Genomic DNA, 20,464 nt, shown 5'->3' with positions numbered 1-20,464 from the left:
CTTGTGTAGGCTGTCTTTGAACTGTGGTGTTCAAATCTCAGCCTCCTGAGAAGCTAGGTTTCCAGGAGTGAGCCACTGGCATCTAGCCTATTGTTTTTGACAGTCCTGGGGCTTGAACTTAGGGCCTGGGTACTGTCTCTGAGCTTCTTTTTCTCAAGCCTAGCGCTGTACCACTTGAGCCACTCCACAGCTTCTGGATTTTTCTGAGTATGTGGCTCTGAGAATTCAATCCAAGGATTGAATTCATGCATGCTGAGCAAGCTCTTTACCACTAAGCCACATTTTAACCCCACCCTTGCAATTTTATCCCTCAATTTGCTTCTGTGTATAAATCATGTAAAGAAATCCCTATAGGAAGATGGCCAAAGATAAGTAAGACAAGGCTCATACTGGGGACAGAGTCTAAACATGTTAAGACTGTAACAAATACCTCCATTTAATTATGTATTTTGTTTCAACACATAATATAGTATTAATGAAAAATGAGTCAATGTCCTAATTTATTTTGTATATTTTTATAATACATGTACAACATGTAAAACATGTGTACAATAACACTAAATACAATAAACAATAAGTGAATCAAATAAATACAAAATCAATAATAAAAATAATAATATGTAATAAATATACATATGTAAGTATATATCATATATTACACATGCATGGAAATATTTTTTCCATTGCAGGGCCTTCATTTAGTTCCTGGGAACTCTAGACTGAATTTCTTTTCCTCAAGTACAGTGAGCTTCACCTTCACCCTTGTTGCAAAAGAGTTACTGGGCAATGCAATCAAATCCCAGCAATGGCAGAAATACTGGCCCAGTTCCAAGACAGTGACTTGATTTTTTTTAATGGAAGCAGTTATGTTTATTCAGTTCCATACTGAGCATTAAAAGCAAAGCAGTGTAGAATTTTGTACAACTATTTAGACATCCTTCCCTTATGCCCAAAATGCTTCTCTAAGCATTATATTGTTTCATTTTTTTGCACATTTTTAATTGTAAAAATGTTGTACTGAGAGTTACAGTTACATGAACAAGGTAATGAGTACATTTCCTATTGAGCATTGTTGCTTCCTCCTTTGTTTTCCTCTTACCATCCCTTCCCTCCAATCTCCACAATTACTCCCCGTGCCAAGGTCAGTGACTTAATTTTTTATTTTTGGCTTGGCATGGGGTTTGAACTCAAGTATTGGCAACTCTGAACCTTCCCTGACATTGCTACAGATATACAAAGAACCTGAGTTCAAATCCCAGGCTAGGAAAGAAAATTAGCAGATATTTCAAACCAGGGAGATTTTTTTTATTTAGTTAAATAATTAATTAATTTTATATTTATTCTTTTTGCTTTTGCCAGCCATGGGGATTGAACTCGGGTCGTGGAAACTCTGTCTCAGCTTTAATCACCCTAGGCTGGGGTCCAGCTTCCAGACCCACAGCCAGTCCTGGGATCCTAGGCCCAGAGAGCTTGCAGGACGAAACAAAAAGTGGGACAGCACAAAAAGTCGCAAGCTGCAGAGGGATGGAGGTTTTACATTTTTTTTCTTTGCACGGTGACTCAGTTGCAAAGTGGACCTGATGTGCCATAGCTGAAGGCTGCTGGACTATCAGGAAAGCTATAGGCCGACCTGTCAACATTGGCCTCATTTTCAAATCCCAGTCCCGACAACTACCAATGGCAGGAGATCACAAGAGACTCGATTGAGAGAGCAGTTTGTGCATCAGTCAAGTCTAAAATTGGATGCAAGAATCCTAGGATGCTGATGGATCTTTTTTTTGGGGGGGGCGTCCAGTCATGGAGCCTGAAATCTGGGCCTGAGCAATGTCCTTCAGCTCTTCTCTCAAGGTTAGCACTCTACCCATTGAGCCACAGCACCACTTCCAGGTTTTTCTTTTTTCTGCTTATGTGGTGCTGAGGAATCAAATTCAGGCCTCATGCATGCAAGGCGAGCACTCTACCACTGAGCCACCTTCCCAGCCCCTGATTGATCTTAATTAATAGTTTATTAAGCATGGAAAGAATAATATTCATTTGTATACCACCGTCTGGCTATTCATATATTGCTGTTTTGGCCAAACCTGGGACTCGATCTCAGTATGTGGGAACCACCTGACAGTTTCATTGTCTAGCTTCTGCCGTGCTCACACTCACCCATTCATGAATTGGTCCTGCTAGGCACTGACTTCAGATCCCAGCACTGCCAAAAATTTAATCTTGGAGTAAGAAGCTGAGTGTGACACATGTTTTCCTTTTCTGGGAGATTCCTGGGTGTCAGGCATGATGGAGACCACATCTGCCCATCTGCCCATCTATGTGATAGGATGTAAACAATGTAATAAATGGTATAGGTATCATCAGAGTCAATAAAATATATGGTAAATAAATGAATAAAACAAGAAATGAAATGAATAACCACATCAAACATGATATGGACTGAATATCTGTATGGAAGTATAAATCCTATCTTTAAAATCTATATAAAGAGTATGTTTTCCAGGACTGAGGCTTGAATTCAGGCCTAGGGAACAGGCCTGACTTTCTGTCTTCAAGCATGGTGAGATTCCCCTTCCCCCACAGTGCTGCATATTTACCCCGACCTTGAGTTCAAATTCCAGGCCTGGCAGAAAAAAATACCACGAATTGCAAACCAGGGAGTTAAGTAATTTATTTATTTTTTCTTTTTTCTTTTCTTTTTTCTTTTTCTTTTCCTTTTTTTTTTTTTTTTTTTGGCCATGCATGTGGCTTGAACTCAGATCGTGGCAGCTCTGCCTAAGCTTCTATCACACTACCCTGGGGTGCAGCCTCTGGAACCAAAGCTGATGCTGCAATCCTAAGACCCGAGGTCTGACAGGAAAACAAAATGAAAATGGCACCAAAAAAAAAAAAAAGCCGCGAGCCGCACATGGTAGGTGGTTTCTTGGCTTTGGTTCCTTGCACGGTGACCATCATAGGTCTGAATGACATGGCTTCAACACACAGGTGACCTGTCATTGCTGAAGGCTGGCTGGCTGTCAGAAAAGCCATAGGCCAACCACACAACAGAATGCCTGAGTTCAAATCCCCGTCCTGACACCTACCAATGGCAGAAGATCCCAAGAGACTCCTGCCCATTCATAGAAGTTCAGATGGAATGGTATCCAACTCAAGATTGAATGAGTAGTCCGTGCAGTGGTCTAGTCTCAAATTAGACACAATAATTCTAGGACACATATTGAATTTAATTAGTGGTTAATTAGGCACAAAAAGAATAATATTCCTACAATTGAGGCATAACAAATACCAAAGACTTGGTAAGAATGTAGTAGATGTCATTGAATACTAGATACATGGCTATGGCACTCTGTACTAATACACATTTATTGGTATACTACCACCTGCCTATCCATCTATGGCTATTTTGGTCACCCCTGATGCTCGATCTCAACTCCTGACAAAAATTTCATCCTGGAGTTAGAAGCCAAGTATGACATCTGTTTTTCTTTTCTGTGAGAGTGCTGAATGTCAGGCATGATGGATAACAAGTCTACAAATCTAAATGCTATGTGATAGGATGTAATACATGGTTAGGTATCATCACAGTCAATAAAATAAATGGCAAATAAATGAATAAAACAAAAAATACAATGAAGAACCACACCAAACATAATATAGAATGAACATCTGTATGGAAGTTCAATCCTATCTTTAAAATGTATATAAGGAGTACGTTTTACAAGGCTAGGTCCTGAATTCAGGCCTAGGGAACAGGCCTGACTTTCTGGTCTTCAAGCACAGTGAGCTTCCCTTTCCCCCACAGTCAACAGAGTTACCCGGACCCCACGTTCAAATTCCAGGCCTTGCAGACAAAAAATGTCACACATTCCAAGCCAGGGAGCTTCATTAGCATTTTTATTATTTTTTTAAAGTTCACTTTGCCTTTATTTGATACATTTTGATTTTAAAACATGAGAGTTTTCAAAAAAGGGGTTTAAACTTTTACATTTTAGCATAGCACATTGGTGTTTCTATTTTGGCCATCTGCCATGAAGAGTGAGAATGAAAATGAGGACATTATTTCTCCCTAGAAGGTTGGGAGAGTTGATGTTATTTCTTTCTTTTTTTTTTTTTTTTTTTTTGGTTGGTCCTGGGGCTTGAACTCTGGGCTTGGGCGCTGTCCCTGCGCTCTTCAGATCAAGGCGAGCACTCTAACACTTGAGCCTCAACACCACTTCCGGTTTTCTAGTGGTTTATTGGAGATAAGAGTCTCATGGACTTTCTTGCCTGGGCTCGCTTTTAACCCTGACCCTCAGATCTTAGCCTACTGAGTAGGTAGGATTACAGGCTTGAGTCATCGGCACTTGGCAACTGATGTTTTTCTATTCAGAGTTACTTCTGTAATTATAAACTGTCTGCAATTTGTGTGAGTTTTCCTCAGTGCCTACCACGAAATACACTAGGGGTGTCTTCATACCACAAAAGGTTGGGTTTTTGGATAAAAACTCACTTGTGTGAGGAGAGTAGGTACTTGTAAGCATTTTGGGAATAAATTGGATTGTAAAATTAAAAACAAAAACATTGGGACTGGGATGTAGCCCAACAGTGGAGTAGTTGCCTAAAGAGCATAAGACCCTGGAAGAAAAGTTTCCTAAAGCTTAGAATGTTAGAATTTTGTATGAACAAACTTCTTTCTTCAGTGGCGGGGCTTGAACTCTTGGCTTGAGCGTTATCCCTGTGCTCTTCAAACCAAAGGCGTGCACTCTACTGCTTGAGCTACAGCACCACTTCCAGTTTTCTAGTGGTTTAATGGAGATAAGAGGTTCACGGCCTTTCCTGCCAGAGCAGGCCTTGAACCACCATCTTCAGATCTCTGCCTCCTGAGTAACTAGGATCATAGGCATGGGCCTCATGGGCCTGGCACATGAACAAACGTCTTAAAGATTGATTCTGAAGAAAGAAACTTGGAATATACTTTTAGTACAAATAATTTATAATGCCATGGTTAAGGCACTAATTCAGAAGTATTTATTCATTGGCTGGTTTCTTAGTTTATTCACATATATATACATTAATAATATATATACATAACATATACATTATTAACATATACATATATATTACTAGAAACATAGCTTTGAAGTGTACCTAAGAACATATGTGATCATGAAAAGTTATACAACTGCACAAACTTGATCTTTTTTCCCTTTGTTTGGTACCCTAAATTAGGTGGGATTTGTGTACTATTGTTTGTTCTCTGTTTTTGGAGGAGTTCTCTCCCCTTTATGCCCCAAAACCCCTCTCCCTGCACTTTAACTCAGCTTGTTCTTTCTTGGCTTTGTTTTTCATAGCTGTTTTTCTACCAATTCAGCCATCCCTGTACTGTAACCTGGTTTTTGGCCAGTTAATTGGAGATGACATCTCTCAGGCTTTTCTGCTTGGATTGGCTTTGAAACTTAATCTTCCACTTCTCACCTCTGAGTAGCTGGGATTACAGATGTGAGCCACTGGGGTACCTATGGATAAATTAGACTTTGGTTGATGTATTCATTCTGTTTTTCTATGCATGGGATGATCTACTATAGAATTTCTGTGAATGTCCTGGGTGTGAAGTAAGATACATAATGCATATGTAAGTCTGTATAGTTCTCGAAGATGTAATCAATTTAATACATAAGTATAATAATATTCAATAAAATAATGAAGGAATGAATAATACAAAATAAAATAAATATACTCAAAGCAATATGCAATAAGCATAAGTATGTAGATATTAATCATTATTTCAAATGTGGATGAATATTACTTTAAAAGGGCTGGGGATTGAATTCAGGCCTAGGGAACTGGCCTGAATTGCTTGTGTTCAAAGCGGGTAAGTTTCTCTGTCCCCAACAGTGCATTAGAGTTACCCAGTCTCCGAGTTTAATTCCCAGGCCTGGCAGAAAAAAAAGGCATGAATTCCAAACCAGGGAGCTTCATTAGTAATATATATATATATATATATATATATATATATATATATATATATATATATATATATATATGTAATATATATATACATATATATATATATATATTATAAATATATGTCATGGGACTTGAACTCTGGCCTTGGAAGCTGTCCTTGGGCTCTTCAGCTCAAGGCGAGCACTCTATCACTTGAGCCAAAGCGCTACTTCACTACTTCAGGTTTAATGGAGATAAGAGTCTCAAGAACTTTCCTGCTAGGGCTGGCTTTGAACCGCGATTTTCAGATCTCAGCCTCCTGAGTAGCTAAGATTACAGGCGTGAGCCTTTGGTGCCCGACTATTTTTAATATTTTAAAATTATTTCATTTATTTATTTATTCATTCATTCATTTATTTATTGCCAAGCACAGGGATTGAACTCAGGTCGTGGCAACTCTGCCTCAACAAATATCACCCTAGGCTGGGATGGTGCAGTATCTGGACCCATAGCCCATCTTGGGATCCCAGGCCTTGGGGGCTGACAGGAAACAAAATGAAAATGGCAGTGAAAAAAAGTAACAAACTGTGGATGGATGGCGGTTTCTTGGTTTTCCTTACTTGCATGGTGACCATCCTGGGTCCAAATGACAAGGCTGCAACCTGTATGTCACCTAGCATTGCTGAAGGCTGGCAGGCTGTTAGTGAAGTCATAGGCCAACCTGGACACCGAGGCCCTGAGTTTGAATCCCGGTCATGCCAGTATAAAGGGCTGGAGAGCCTAAGAAACTATTGTCTGTCCTTAGGAACACCAGAGGAATGTGATCAATGGTATGTTTGGATGAGTAGTTCATCAATCAGTCTAGCATAAAATTAGACCTAATAATCACAGGACACAAATTGATTTTAATTCATAGTTTATTATGCATTAAAAGAATACTATTCATTAAATGGAGTCCTCACTAAAAACCTGAGAATCTGTAGGAACACAGTATATGTCATTTAATACCAGATAGACATCAATGGCAGTATCTAAATACCTAAATATATATTTATCTGTATACCACTGTCTGCATAGAAAGGTATTGCTCTTTTGGCCAAACCTATGGCTCCATCCCAGGTCCTGGGATTCACTTGTCAGCTGAATGGGCTAGAAGCTGCCATGCTGACACTCACCCATTCATGAATTGAGCCTCTTTGGCCCTCAGTTCAGGTCCCAGCATTGCCAAAAATTTCATCTTTCAGTAAGATTCCAAGTGTGAAACCTGTTTTCCTTTTCTGTGCAAATTCTGGGTGTCAGGTATGATGTATATGGTATTAGTATGTCTGCAAAGCTACGTGTTATGGAATAGATTGGAATAAATGTAATAAATATTATAGGTGTACTCAGGATCAATAAAATAATTGGTAAATAAATAAATACTAAAATATAATGAAACACTCCAGCAAACACGATATGGACTGAACATATGGATGTTAGTATAAATCATATACTAAAAATTACTATAAATGTTATGTTCTCCAGGATTGGGGCTAGAATTCAGGCCTAGGGAACTGTCTTGAATTCCTTATCTTCCAGGAGGGTAAACTTCCCCTTTCCCCACAGTGCACCAGATTTACTCAGACTCCGAGTTCAAACCTCAGGACTAGCAGAAAATAAAAGACACACATTCCAAGCAAGGGAGCTTCATTAGTCCTTTTAATATTTTTAGGTTTTATTTATTTATTTATTTATTTATTTATTTATTTATTTATTTATTTATTTATTTATTTATTTGTCAATCACAGGGCTTGAACTCAGGTCGTAGAAACTCTGCCTCAGCTAACATCACCCTAGCCTGGGATGGTGAAACCTCTGGACCCACAGCCTATCCTTGGATCCTAGGCCTTGGGGGCTGACAGGAAATCAAAATGAAAATGGCATCAAAAAAAGCTGTGATCTGCGGATGGTCAGCAGTTTCTTGGGTTTCCCTTCCTTTCATGGTGACCATTCCCGTGTCCAAGTGACACGGCTGCAACCTGTAGTTCATCTGGCATTGCTGAAGTCTGTCGGGCTGTCAGCGAAGCCATAGGCCAACCTGGACACCTAGGCCCTGAGTTTGAATCCTAGTTATGCCACTTACAAAGGGCTGGAGAGCCTACAAAATTATTGCCTGTCCCTAGGAGCACCAAAGGAATGTGATCAGTGTCATGGTTGGATGAGTAGTTCATGAATCAGTCTAGCATAAAATTAGACCCAATAATCACAGGACACAGATCGATTAAAATTCATAGTTTATTTTGCATTAAAAGAATACCATTGATTAAATGGAATCCTCACTGAAGACCTGAGAATCCATAGGAATGTAGTATATATCATTGAATACCTGATAGACATTTCTGACAGTATCTAAATATCTAAATTTATATTTATTTATATACCATTATCTACATAGAGAGTTATTGCTATTTTGGCCAAACCTGGGGCTTGATCCCAGACACTGGGATCCAATTGGCAGTTGAATGGGCTAGCAGATGCCATGATGACACTCACCCATTCATGAATTGGGCCTCCTTGGCCCTTAGTCTAGTTTCCATCATTGCCAAAAGTTTCTTCCTGGTGTAAGATTCCATGTGTGACACCTGTTTTCCTTTTCAAGTACTGGGTGTCAGGTATGATGTACATAATATATCTGCAAAGCTACATGCTATGGAATAGATTGGAATAAATGTAATAAATATTATAGGTGCACTCACAGCCCATAAAATAAATGCTAAATCAATCTATCAATAATAAAATATAATGAATCACTCCAACAAACACGGTATAGACTAATATATAGATGTAAGTATAAATCAAATATTTAAGATGTCTATAAATGTTACGTTTTTTGAGCTGGTGCTTGAAGTCAGGTCTAGGGAAGAGTTGAGAAGTTAACGCATGATTCGCATAGGAAATGATAGACAAGACCTTTGGCACAATGATTATTTTAAATTAGGACTACATGAAGTATGACAATAATAGTTACGTTCAGGAAATCAAGGCATTGGGAAAGATCCAAGAATCGGTACTCACATGGTAAATAGGATTCCAACACAGTTCGCCACATCTCCGACTCTATACAAATAGGTATTTATTAGCACACATGTTTCAGCATAAGAATGGATGAATATGGTGCACCAGCCCCACCCTTGGGCTCAAGCTCAAGTTATGGGAATGCCCTAGCACCTTAGTGGCTCACAGGCTGATGTGCTCACCTTGACCCATTCACCAATTTTGCCTGCTAGACCCTGAGTTCAAATCCCAGTACTGCCAAAAGATCCATCCTGATGTGAGAAGTCAATCAATCTACCAGTTTTCCTGTCCTGTGAAAGTCCTGCACCTAAGCGATGATGGAGAATGCTATATAGGCAATTCTATAGCCATGGGAATAGGTTGTCATCCATGGCAGCACAGATATACCTGTCACCATACTCAATAAAATACACAATACATCCATGAATAAATCTCAAAATAAAAAAAACTACATTGAATGGAAGATGCATACCACAACTGTATGTAAATAGAGATCTTATGTTTAAAAGAGATGAGCTTTATGGGGCTGGGAAAGTAGCTCAGTGGTAGAGTGCTTGCCCTTGCATGCATGAGGCCCTGGGTTCGATTCCTCAGCACCACATAAGCAGAAAAAGCTGGAAGTGGTGCTGTGGCTCAAGTGGTAGAGCATTAGCCTTGAGCTGAAGAGCTGAGGGACAGTGCCCAGGCCCAGAGTTCAGGTACCATGACTGGCAAAAAAAAAAAAAAAAAAAAAAAAAAAAGAGATGAGCTTTATATTTTGTCCAGTGCTGGGGCTTCAAATCAGGCCCTGGACCAGGCTTGACATTCTAGTCTTCAAGGATGTTGAGCTCCCCTTCCCCCACAGTGTAATGGAGTTAACCAGACCTAAGTTCAAATGACAGCACTGACAAAAGTTTCATCCTGATGTCAGAAGCCAGTCATTGCACCTGTTTTCCTCTCATGTGGAAGTCCTGGGTCTCAGCTAGGATAGAGAATGAATGCATAGGCAACCCTATAACCATGGGAACAGGTCATCATCCATGTCAGCACAGTTATATCTGACACCATACTCAGCAAAATGCACAATACCTCCATGAATTAGACAGAAAATAAGGAAAAGGAGTGCACTGAATGCAAGATGCTGTTCACACATATATGTCAATATAGATCCTATGTTTCAAGGATGAATCTATGCCTATCCTGGCCCTCCCTGGGGCTCGATGTCAGGTCCTGAGAACAGCCTAGCTCCTCAGTTGCTCACAGGCCAGTGAGCTCTCCTTGACCCTTTCGCCAATTGGCCTGCTGGGTTCTGAATTCAAATCACAACAGTACCGAAACATGAATCCTGATATTAGAAGCCCATAGATCCACCTACTTTCCTGTCCTGTGAAAGTCCTAGATCTCAGCTAGGATGGAGAAAGCATAGGCAACTCCATGGACATGGGAATCAGTTGCCATCCATGTCAGTATAGTTATATCTGTCATCATACTCAATAAAATACAAAATGCAGTCTTGACTAAGACACACACTGAAAGCATGAGGCATTCCACACATGTATGTAAATAGAGATCCCATGTGTAAAATAGGTGGGCATATGATTTTTGCCAGTGTTGGGGCTTCAGTTCAGGCCCTGGGAGCAGGCCTGACCTTGTAGTCTTCAAGGATGGTGATCTTCCCCTTCCCCCACAGTGCAACAAATTTACCCAGACCTGAATTCAAATCCCAACTCTGGCAATAAAATGGCGTGAATTCTGAGCGAGGGTGCTTCATTCATAATTTTTTATTTATTTATGTTTTTTTTTTGCCAAACCCAGGCCTTGAACTCAAGTCGAGGCAACACTGCCTTTGCTGCAATTATCCTAGGATATAGCCTCTGGACCCACAGCCCATCCTTGGATCCTAGGAAAAAACAAAAACAAAAACAAAAACAAAAAACGGCCAGAAGGGGAAAAAAGCAGCAGGAATTTCCACCTCGTGCTTGTACGTTTATTTTCCTTTGCATAGTGACCCTGTTGGTCTGAACCCGGCGGCCTACAGAGTGAAGGTGACCTGGCATGGCTGAAGACCTGCTGGCTATCGGGGAAGTCACAGCCAACCATGCAACGGAGGCCATGGGTTGGAATCCGGGTCAGCCGCCCAACATTGTGGGAATGGTGGAAGATCCTGAAGTACTCGCTTCTGGACCTAGGAAGTGTGGAATGTGATCATCTCATCCTTGAATGAGTAGTTCCTGCAGGATGCAAGTAGGAAATGATAAGCAAGACTCATGGGGTATCCATTATTTTTTATGAAGAGTTGATGAAGTGTGACAATAATCATCACAGTCAAGAAATGGAGGCATTGGGGAAGATCTGAGAATTGGTAGTCACAGGGTAAATTGGATTCCATCACAGGTCGCCATGTCTCCTACTCTATTCAAATATGTACTTATTTGCATACTATCTTCAGCTTATAAATGGACGACAATTGTGCTCCCCCTCACTCCGGGCCTCGATCTCAAGTCCTGGGAATGGCCTAGATCCTTAGTGGCTCACAGGCTGGTGTGCTCACGTGGATCCATTCGCCTATTGGGCCTGCTAGGCTCCAAGATCAGATACCAGCAGTGCCAAAAGATTCATCCTGATTTCTGAAGCCAATCATTGCACCTGTTTTCCTTTCCTGTGCGAGTCCTGGGTCTCCTCTAAGATGTAGAATGCATGGGCCACCCTGTGGCCATAGGAATAGGTTGTCATCCATGCCAGCCCAGTTATACCTGTCATCATATACTCAAGAACATACACAATACATACATGAATAACAAACAAAATGGAGAGGATAACTAACCTCAATGCAGGAGGAAGTCCACACATGGATGTGAATAGACATCCCAAGTTTCAATGATGCATTGAGGATTATTGTGGCCTCCCTAGGGCTAGATCTCAGTTCTTGGGAAAGGCCCAGCTCCTTAGTGGTTCACAGGCTGGTATGCTCACATGGATCCATTGGGCAGTTGGGCCTCCTAGCCCCCAAGTTCGAATCCCAGCTCTGCCAAAAATTCACCCTGATGTGAGAAACCAGTCGTTGCACCTGTTCTTCTGTGCTGTGCAAGTTCTGGGTCTCAGCTACGATGGAGAATGCATAGGCAACTCTCTACTCATGGGAATCAGTTGTCATCCAGGGCAGCACAGATATACCTGTTACAATACTCAATAAAATACACAATACATCTATGAATAAGACTCAAAATAAAAAAAAAACTACCTTGAATGCAAGATGCATACCACCCCAGTATGGAAGTAGAGATCCTAAGTTTAAAAGAGGTGGGCTTGTTATTTTGTCCAGTGCTGGGGCTTCAAATCAGGCCCTGGACCAGACCTGACATTCTAGTTTTCAAGGATGGTGAGCTTCCCCTTTCCCCACAGTGCAATGGGGTTACCCAGATTTGAGTTCAAATCCCAGCACTGACAAAAGTTTCATCCTGATGTCAGAAGCCAGTCTTTGTACCTGTTTTCCTCTCATGTGGAAGTCCTTGGTCTCAGCTAGTATGGAGAATGAATGCATAGGCAACTCTATAACCATGGGAACAGGTTGCCATCCATGTCAGCACAGTTATATCTGTCACCATACTCAGTAAAATACACAATACCTCCATGAATTAGACACAAGTTAAGGAGAAGTGCACCGAACACAAGATGCTGTCTACACCAATATGTTAATACAGATCCTGTTTCAATTATGAATTTATGCCTATCCTGGCTCTCCCTGGGGCTCAATGTCAGGTCCTGGGAACGGCCTAACTCCTCAGTTGTTCACTGGCCAGTGTCCTCCCCTTGACCATTTTACCAATTGGGACTGCTAGGCTTTGAGTTCAAATCCCAACTCTGCCAAAACATGAATGCTTCTTTCAGAAGCCCATTGTTGCACCTGTTTTCCTGTGCTGTGAAGTCCTGGGTCTCAGCCAGGACACAGTATGCTATATAGGCAACTCTGTACACATTGGAATAGGTTGCCATCCATATCAGCACAGTTATATCTGTCATCATATGCAATAAAATACAAAATGCATCTCTAAGACACACAATAAAATAAATAACTACATTGAAAGCATGATGCATTCCACACAAGTATGTAAATAGAGATCCTATGTGTAAAATAGGTGGACACATGATTTTTGTCAGTGTTGGGGCTTCAATTCAGGCACTGAGAGCAGGCCTGAACTTGTAGTCTTCAAGGATGGTGATCTTCCCCTTCCCCCACAGTGCAACAGAGTTACCCAGACCTGAGTTCAAATCCCAGCTCTGGCAGTAAAATGGGGTGAATTCGGAGCTAGGGTGCTTCCTTCACAATTTTTTTTAACAGACTCAGAGCTTGAACTCAAGTCGTGGCAACTCTGCTTCAGTTCCAATCATCCTAGGCTGCAGCCTCTGGACCTACAACTCATCATCGCATCCTTGGACCCCAGGGCTTGCAGGAAAAAAAACCGTGAAGGGGAAAAAAAAGTGGCAGGAAGTTCCACCTGGCGCTTTTATGTTCATTTTCCTTTGCATGGTGACCATGCTGGGTCCGAACTTGGTGGTCTGCAGATTGAAGGTGATCTGGGCTTCAATTCAGGCCCTGGAAGCAGATCTAACCTTGTAGTCTTCAAGGATGGTGAGCTTCCCCTTCACCCACTGTGCTATAGTGTTACCCAGATCTGAGTTGGAATCCCAGCTGTGGCAGAAAAAATGGTGCTAATTCTGAGCTAGGGTGGTTTATTATTTTTTATTTTTATTTTATTTTATTTTTTTTGCCAACCAAGCGATTTGAACTCAGTTCATGGCAACTCTGCCTCAGCTTCGATCACTTTAGGCTGGTTGGCTGCCATGGGAGCATAGCCGATCCTGTGATCCTAGGCCCTGAAGCCTTGCATGAGAAAAATAAAACCTCACTGGAAAATAGCCACGGGATGGATTTTTTTACATTTTATTCCTTTGCATGGTGACCAACCTGGGTCTGAATGACAAAGCTAAAAGTTTACTTCACTTTTCATTGGCCAAGGCTAGTGGGCTATTGCTGAAGCCACAGGCCCATATGTCATCGAAGGCCCTGATATTGAATCCTGGTCCTGACACCTACCAGTGGGGAGACTTCCCAAGAGACTTGTTCCTATCCACAGGAATAACGATGGAATGTTTGGTAATTCATGATTGTATAAGTTTCTGCGGGCATCGGTCTAATCTAAAATGGTCTAATCTAAAATGGGACGCAATGATCCTAGGATGCTGATTGATCTTAATGAATGGTTTATTAAGCATGAAAACAATACTACTCCTTCAATGGCAGCATAATACATAAGAGTTGGTAGGAATGTAGTTGATGTCATTGAATCCTAAGTAGATGTCTCTGGAATTCTATCCATGTATGCCTATTTTGTCGACCCTTGTGGCTCAATCTCAGGGTCTGGGAACTGTCTGGCAGCTTCCTTGGCTAGAGGTTGCTGTGTTGAATTAGGTCTGCTAGGCTCTGAGTTCAGATTCCAGCACTGCAAACAATTGGATTGTGGAATAAGAAGTCAAGTGTTACACCTGTTTTCATTTTCTCTGAGAGTCCTGGGTGTCAGACATGATGGAGAACACGTCTACAAATTTAGATGCTGTGTGATGGGATGCCATCAGTATAATAAATGGAATGCATATCATCACAGTCAATAAATGGTAAATAATTGAATAAAACAAAAATACAATCAATAACCACAATAAACAGGATATGGACTGAACATCTATAGGTAAATACAAATACTATCTTTACAATAAATATAAATTGTATGTTTTCCAGGGCTGAGGCTTGAATTCAGGCCTAGGGACCAGGCCCAACTTTCTTGTCTTCAAGCCTGGTGAGCTTCCCCTTTGTCCACAGTGCTACAGAGTTACGCAGACCCTGAGTTCAAATCCAAAGCCTGGTAGAAAAACAAACAGCGTGAATTGCAAGCCAAGGAGCTAATTTTTTTTTTTTTTTTTTTTGCGAAGCAAGGTCTTGAACTCAGGTCATGGCAACTCTGCCTCAGCTTCTATCATCCTAGGCGGGGGTGCAGCCACTGGAGCCACAGCCTATCCTGGGATCCTAGATCTCCAAGCTTTGCAAGTGGGAAAAATATGCACAGAAAAAAAGTGGCAGAGCCGGGCGCCAGTGGCTCACAACTGAAATCCAAGCTACACAGGAGGCTGAGATCTGAGTATCACAGTTCAAAGCCAGCCCGGGAAAGAAAGTCTGTGACAATCTTATCTCCAATAAACCACTAGAAACCCAGAAGTAATACTGTGACTCAAGTGGTAGAGTGTTCGCCTTAAGCTAAAGAGCACAGGGATAGTACTCAGGCCCAGAGTTCAAGCCCTATGACCGACCAAAGAAAAAAATGTTGCATGATTGCATTTTTACATTTTCTTCCTTTGCACCATGACCATCTGGAGCTGAATGACAGGGCTCCAAAGGGTACTTCATCTTGCATTGCTGAAGGCTAACAGGCTATTGAGGAAGCCATAGTCCCGCACAGGAACATAGGTCTAGAGTTCGAATCCCAGTCATGCCACTTCCAAATAGTGGAAGATCTTAAGAGACTCGTTCCCATCCATAGGAATAACCATGGAATGTTATCAATGTCACAGTTGAATGAGCTAATCGTGAATGCTAATCATATAAAATTAGACATAATAATTTCAGTAGACTGATTTTATTTAATATGAAACATTATTTAATATGAAACAGGGATATAATAATTTCAGTTCCTTGATTTACTTAATAGTTTATTAAGGATTAAAACAATACCATTAATTACATAGAGGCATAATAAATACCCAAGAATTGGTAGAAATGTAGTCTATATAACTGAATAATGTGTAGACATCTCTGGCACTCTATAAAGATAAATATTTATTAGCATAATACCATCGACATGTCAATCTGTTCTTATTTTGTCAACCCTAGGGGCTTGATCTCAGACCCTGGGAACTGCCTGTCAGCTCAATTTGCCCCAGGATGGCGTGCTGACACTCACCCATTCAGGAATTTGGCCTTGTAGGCTTTGAATTCAGACACCAACACTCCCAAACAATGAATCATGGAGTAAGAAGCTGATGGTGACACATTTTCTTTTTCTGTGAAATTCCTGGGTGTCAGGTGTGAAGTGGAATACATATGCAGACCTATATCCTATGTAATCAATGTAATCAATGTTCTATGTGCCATAATACTTAATAAAATAAATGGCCAATACATAAATAAAACAAAAAATAAAATGAATAACTACACTGAATGCAATAAAGAGTCAACATATGTATGTAAACATAATGTATGTAAAATATACATGAAAAAGATGTTTTCTAGTGCTGGGGATCGATTTCAGGCCTAAGGAACAAACTTGAATTTCTTGACTTCACGGAGGTGAGCTTCCCCTTCCCACACAGTGCAACAGAGTTACCCAGACCATGAGTTCCAATCCCAGTCCTGGCAGAAAAAAATGGCACCTTCATACAATGTGACATCCAATTCTTAGATATTTCATTATGTCTCCATTTAATGAATATGATTGTTTAAATGCTTCATAAAGTGTTAGTTTAAAATTGATCAGAGTCCTAGGATATAATTGTGTACTATTTTATCCTAGAATCGTTCAAGAACTGCCCATTCAATCATGACATATATCACATTCCATTGGTATTCATATGGATAGGAATGGATTTCTTAGGATCTCCTGCCATTTGGAGGTGGCAGGAACAGGATTCAAACTGTGGGCTCCAGCTTCCACCATTTAATCCTCAGGATAGTGAACTCACAGGTCTGTCCAAGAACATCAGCAATACCAATGATTAGGCAGGCACCCATGGCTCTCAGTAGTTCTCCTTACTTACAAGTCTGTGATAGGAGGATCATGGTCAAAGTCACCCCTGTCCAACTTCAGTGCCAACAAAGTCAGAAGTAGAGTCGTGTGGCTCCAGAAGTTGAGGGCTAGCCTTGAGCAAAAGCAGCTCACAGACTGTGCCCAGATCCAGAGTTAAAGGTCCAGGACTGGCAACAAACAGACATACAGAACAATCTGTGCAGCCATCCAGCTAAAGCAGGTCACCATCGTGTCCCCAGCAGGATTGGACAGAGTTTCCTTGGAAAGCAGCTGCTCTTATCTTGACTCCGCCCATTCTGCCTGCATCACAGTATTCTGGTCACACCCCCATTCTTTCATGGTTCTTTCTGAACAATGGGATACAAGAATGGCGGCCACACCCAAATTCCATGTTGCCCGGAAGCTCCAGGATTCCCTCTGTTGGTTGACACCACTACCAGCAATTGAGGAAGGTAGAGGTGGCAAAGCGGTGAGCAAAAGACTCCAGGCGACTTTGGAGTAGAGTACGAAATTGACATCCTAATCAGTGAGTGGGAGAAGAGAGGATTTCCCAGAGCCTGGGAACGTGGCCAGCCCATATTTCCCATCCCAGCGCTCAGATGTCTGAAAGAACAAGACACCATGAGAAAGCTGTGGGGATGAACACCAGAACACCGGTAGAAGAATCCTCCTGACAGACCTGCAACATTCAAGAAAACAAAGAACATGAAAAAGGGAAGGATCCCCAAGACAAACACCATCGGGGAGCGAGATTCAATGGAGGGTCCGGCCAAAGGTGATGCCCACCATGGGCCTCCCCTACCTTTGGACACAGTCACAGCCACGAGGTTCCAGAGTGTCAATGGTCCTGATACCACCAAGGATCTGCAGAGGTGCTACTGACACGTGGTGCCCACTATGGACCCCAGCAAAAGAAGAAACCAGGCACCTCTGTGCCAAGATCCAACCACTGAAGCAGGAAAAGTCCGACTTGCAGGATCAATGGAAGAAAGAGAGGGAGAAGATAGCCCAGGTGAATGCAGCACCTAAAATGGAGCTAGAGATCCACAAGGCACCCATACAGAGGTTGGTTTCTGCAGAAAGCAATTTACAATGTGCACCCACCTGCGTGCAGCAGGTGGTCAATGACACAGAAAGGGAGCACGAAGCTCTCACCAGCTGCCTGCAGGCCGCAGAGCAGTGCGTGGCAGAGCTGGAGATGTCGGCTTCTGTGGTTACTGATCACAGAATGAGACTGAAATGTTCTTTGAACAGCTGCATGAGGTGACCCTTCTGCTCAAGGAAGGCGAGAAGCTTCGATGACCTGGAGCAAGTGAACTCAAAGATACAGGAGAAGCTAGACGTGCTCTGGACAACAGGGAGAAAGGAATCTGCAAGTTCCAACAAGCACTGGTGGGGCATGAGGAACTGAAGAGACTACTAGACAATGTGAGCTGACTGGTGAGCACAGCGAATCTAGAGAGACACCTTCACAGAAGACCTGAGCATTGAGAGGTCCACGTGGAAGGAGGAGGCCCGGCAGCTGACCCAGCGGGTGAACCAACTGACCGAGGAGAAGGAGCAAGGGTCGAGGCAGGTGTTCAGCCTAGAGAACACTGGAAGAGCCATGGCCCATCTCAGGCTGAGTGGCAGTTGCAGGCCCAGGCCTACTGCACACAGATGGAGTTGAAAAACCTGGAGGAATAACTTCACATCCAGGTCCAGGAAAACCAGAGGTTACATCTCCAGAACGCAGAGCAGCAGGAACAATTGTGCAGACTGGAGGAGAAGGCCAAGGATTGGCAGGAGACCCCCGAGACCCCATGATGTGCATATGTGTGTGACAGACAGCTGGAGAAACAGCTGGCCCTGCTGTGGGAGGCTCTCCACAGGGTGAGCAGTGAGGAGAAGAAGCTCGCTAGCATCCTGGACACAGAGCAGCAGGTGAAGAAACACCTGCGGGAACAGCTGGTCCACACAGAGGAGAAGAGAGAGGAATGGAAAGAAGTGGCTGAGAGAGAAAGAAAGCCAAGCATCTCAGGACCAGCAAGACAGTCCCTGGCCCCGCTGCAGGAGCTCAGAGCCATCTATGAGTGCCACATCTCCACCAATTAGCGGCTGAGCTCCGAGAAGGAGGCCCTGCAACAGCACATAGAGAGGCAGACCTAACTCCTGGAGCAGCTGAAGAAAGTGCACAGCCCGACCAACTGGGGAGACCAGGTAGTGCCCTCAAAGTGGCAGCACACTCTCAAGTGCCTGAAAGTAATCAGACCACAGGAGGAGTGGCTGCAGGCCCAGCTGAGCTTCCTGGCGTTCCCTGGGGAAGCAGAAGTCTAAAACCCTGGAGAAGCAAAAGGTGAGGAGTCGACTCCCCCCCACGTGACCATTGCAGAGGATAGAGACATTCCCCAAACCGAGAGGGACATGGATTTGTGAGCACTCTTAGTGGCTGAAATCCACAGGGGGAAACTCCTGCAGCAGGAGTGGCAGGCCTGCTGCAGGCACCAGGTTCACCTGGCAGCTCAGTGCCAGAGAAAGCTCGAGCCACAGGCCCTCCATCACATGAGCTGGCACCACAGCTGTGTGGGGATGGGAAGTGGGACACGTGGGTGTCCAAGAAGAAAATATACTTTGTTCACGACCTACCTGATAAGATGGACTTCCATAGTCCAGCGGGTGATCTTCAACATAGATGCAGCCAGCTGTCGGCACACATCACACTGTTGAGGAGTCCCTCATGGCATGTAAAGAGCAGATGTTCATTCTGGCTGAGCTGTGTCAGAAGAAACCTGAGCATGTGTACTATCTGTCCTAGGAGAAGATGGAGAAATGGAGAGCCGGCTGTGGGAGCCGTTATCACTCGTCACAGGGGAAGACATGGACAACGGGCTCCAGATGCCAGCACAAGCTGAGCCTCCTGTCACTGCCGCCGCTTTGAATGACTCCAGGCTCCAGGGCGGGCGAAATGAGGGAGGAGCAGAAAGGTTTTAAAGAATTGCCACTTCAACACAGTGTGGAAACTACCAGAAGGGAGATCAAGATTCTCAACCCCATAGAGGACTCCCCCACAAAGCACATCCTGCCGCAGCTGCCCCACATCCAGAGCCACCCACAGCTATCGGGCTCAGGTGAGGAATGGTCCTTCCCTTTCTTCTGTAGACTGATGTAGATGATGACTATGTGACATGATGATTCTCCAAAGCCTCAGCAGCCACCATAAGTAGATGGCCAGGTGGCCTTTTCTCAAGCCTCCATCTGCTGGGTCATGGGAAGGGTAAACTGCGAGTCGGGTAGGGCAAAGGCTGCTGGGAGGTGACCCATATTCCAGGGACATCTAATGGTCTATTGGTGGCCAGGGAAGAGGCCCATGCTATGCTTATCACAAAGAAGAAATTGTTTTCAAAGGGAAAACAAGCCTCCAATAAAGATTTGTTCTTCCAGTCCTGGAGCTTGAACTCAGGTCCTGGTCACTGTCCCTGAGCTCTTTCTCTCATGGCTAGCACTCTACCACTTGAACCACAGGGCCACTTCTTGTTTTCTGATGGTTCATCGATGATAAGAGTCTCACACACTTTCCTGCTCAGGCTGGCTTTGAACCGTGATCCTCCAGATCTCAGCTTCCAGATTAGCTAGGATGACAAGCATGAGCCATCAGTGTCCAGCATTTGATACCTTTT

At 42.9% G+C, this 20,464-nt stretch overlaps 1 long non-coding RNA gene across 1 annotated transcript; it reads right to left on the bottom strand.

Annotated features, from left to right (window-relative positions):
• Window positions 1–10,766: 10,766 nt before the first annotated feature.
• On the bottom strand, window positions 10,767–17,119 carry LOC138818271 (uncharacterized). The gene is made up of 3 exons (XR_011369031.1): window positions 16,819–17,119; window positions 11,780–11,980; window positions 10,767–11,186 (listed from the first exon to the last, which is right to left on the bottom strand). It is a non-coding gene; the product is annotated as an uncharacterized lncRNA (long non-coding RNA).
• Window positions 17,120–20,464: the final 3,345 nt, after the last annotated feature.

The sequence above is a fragment of the Dipodomys merriami genome, unplaced genomic scaffold, assembly GCF_024711535.1.
Source record: "Dipodomys merriami isolate MVZ:Mamm:240054 unplaced genomic scaffold, mDipMer1.0.p SCAF_725, whole genome shotgun sequence".
NCBI classification, from domain to species: domain Eukaryota; kingdom Metazoa; phylum Chordata; class Mammalia; order Rodentia; family Heteromyidae; genus Dipodomys; species Dipodomys merriami.
The sequence above is the reverse complement of the archived record's forward strand: the minus strand, read 5'-3'. Positions and strand labels throughout refer to the sequence as shown.